Raw genomic sequence first — 2,121 nt, 5'->3', positions numbered from 1 at the left:
AGTGAGAACGTGCAGTGTTTGGTTTTCTGTTCCTGTGTTAGTTGCTGAGGATAATGGCTTCCAGCTCCATCCATGTCTCTGAAAAGGACATGATCTCATTCTTTTTTATGGCTGCATAGTATTCCATGGTGTATATGTACCACATTTTCTTTATCTGGTCTATCACTGATGGACATTTGGGCTGGTTCTATTGTAAATAGTGCTGCAATAAACATATGTGTGCATGTGTCTTTATATTAGAATGATTTATATTCCTTTGGGTATATACCCAGTAATGGGATTGCTGGGTCAAATGGTATTTCTGGTTCTAGATCCCTGAGGAATCGCCACACTGTCCTCCACAGTGGTTGAACATTCTCACCAATAGTGCAAAAGCATTCTTGTTTCTCCACAGCCTCGCCAGCATCTATTGTTTCTTGACTTTTTAATAATTGCCATTCTGACAGACACGGGATGGTATCTCATCGTGGTTTTGATTTGTATTTCTCTAATGATTTCTCTAGAGATTTGCATTTCTCTAATGATCAGTGATGATGAGTTTTTTTTTCATATGTTTGTTAGTTGCATAAATGCCTTCTTTTGGCCAGGCACAGTGCCTCACACCTGTAATCCCAGCACTTTCAGGGACTGAGGCAGGTGGATCACCTGAGGCCAGGAATTCAAGACCAGTCTGGCCAACCCCTCTCTACTAAAGCTACAAAAATTATCAGGGCTCGGTGGTGAGCACCTGTAATCCCAGCTACTCAGGAGGCTGAGGCAGGAGAATCGCTTGAACCTGGGAGGCAGAGTTTTCAGTGAGTCCAGATCACGCCATTGCACTGCAGCCTGGACAACAAGAGCAACACTTTATCTCAAGAAAAAACAAAATAAATAAAATAAAATAAATAAATAAATGCCTTCTTTTGAGAAGTGTCTGTTCATATCCTTCCCCCACTTTTTGATGGGATTGTTTTCTTCTCGTAAATGTAAGATTTACAAGAAAATCTTTTTGTAGATTCTGGATATTAGACCTTTGTCAGATGGGTAGACGGCAAAAATTTTCTCCCATTCTGTATGTTGTCTGTTCACTCTGATGCTTGTTACTTTTACTGTGCAGAAGCTCTTTAGTTTAATAAGATCCCATTCGCCAATTTTGACTTTTGTTGCAATTGCTTTTGGTGTTTTGTCATGAAGTCTTCACCGATGGCTATGTCCTGAATGGTATTGCCTGGGTTTTCTTCTAGGGTTTTTATGGTTTTGGGTTTTACAGTTAAGTCTTTAATCTGTGTTGAGTTAATTTTTGTATTTTTGTATAAGGTGTTAAGGAAGGAGTCCAGTTTCAGTTTTCTGCATATGGCAAGCCAGTTTTCCCAACATTATTAAATATGGAATCCTTTCCCCATTGCTTTTATCAGGTTTGTCAAAGATTAGATGGTTGTAGATGTGCAGTGTTATTTCTGAGGACTGTTCTGTTCCATTGGTCTATATCTCTGTTTTGGTACCAATATCATCCTGTTTTGATTACTGTAGCCTTGTAGCATAGTTTGAAGTCAGGTAGTGTGATGCCTCCAGCTTTGTTATTTTTGCTTAGGACTGTTTTGGCTATATGGGCTCTTTTTTGGTTCCATATGAAATTTAAAGTAGTTTTTTCTAATTCTGTGAAGAATGTCAATGGTAGTTTGATGGGAATAGTATTGAATCTATAAATTATTTGGGGCAGTATGGCCATTTTCACAATATTGATTCTTCCTATCCATTAGGATGGAATGTTTTTCCATTTGTTTGTGTCCTCTCTTATTTCTTTGAGCAGTGGTTTGTAGTTTTCCTGAAGAAGTCCTTCACGTCCCTTGTAAGCTGCGTTCCTAGGTATTTTATTCTCTTTGTAGCAATTGTGAATGGGCGTCCATTCATGGTTTCGCTCTCTGCTTGTCTGTTGTTGGTGTACAGGAATGCTTGTGAGTTTTGCACACTGATTTTGTATCATGAGACTTAGCAAAAACACACGAAAATATAAAGACTAATGACACTATGAAGACAGCATCATCTAGTATGCAAAATAATTAGGAAGCATCATGATGATAGGATCAAATTCACACATAACAATATTAACCTGAAATGTAAATGGGCTAAGTGCTCCAATTA

The sequence above is a fragment of the Colobus angolensis genome, unplaced genomic scaffold, assembly GCF_000951035.1.
Source record: "Colobus angolensis palliatus isolate OR3802 unplaced genomic scaffold, Cang.pa_1.0 Scaffold207, whole genome shotgun sequence".
Classification (NCBI taxonomy): domain Eukaryota; kingdom Metazoa; phylum Chordata; class Mammalia; order Primates; family Cercopithecidae; genus Colobus; species Colobus angolensis.
Note: the sequence above shows the minus strand (reverse complement) of the source record.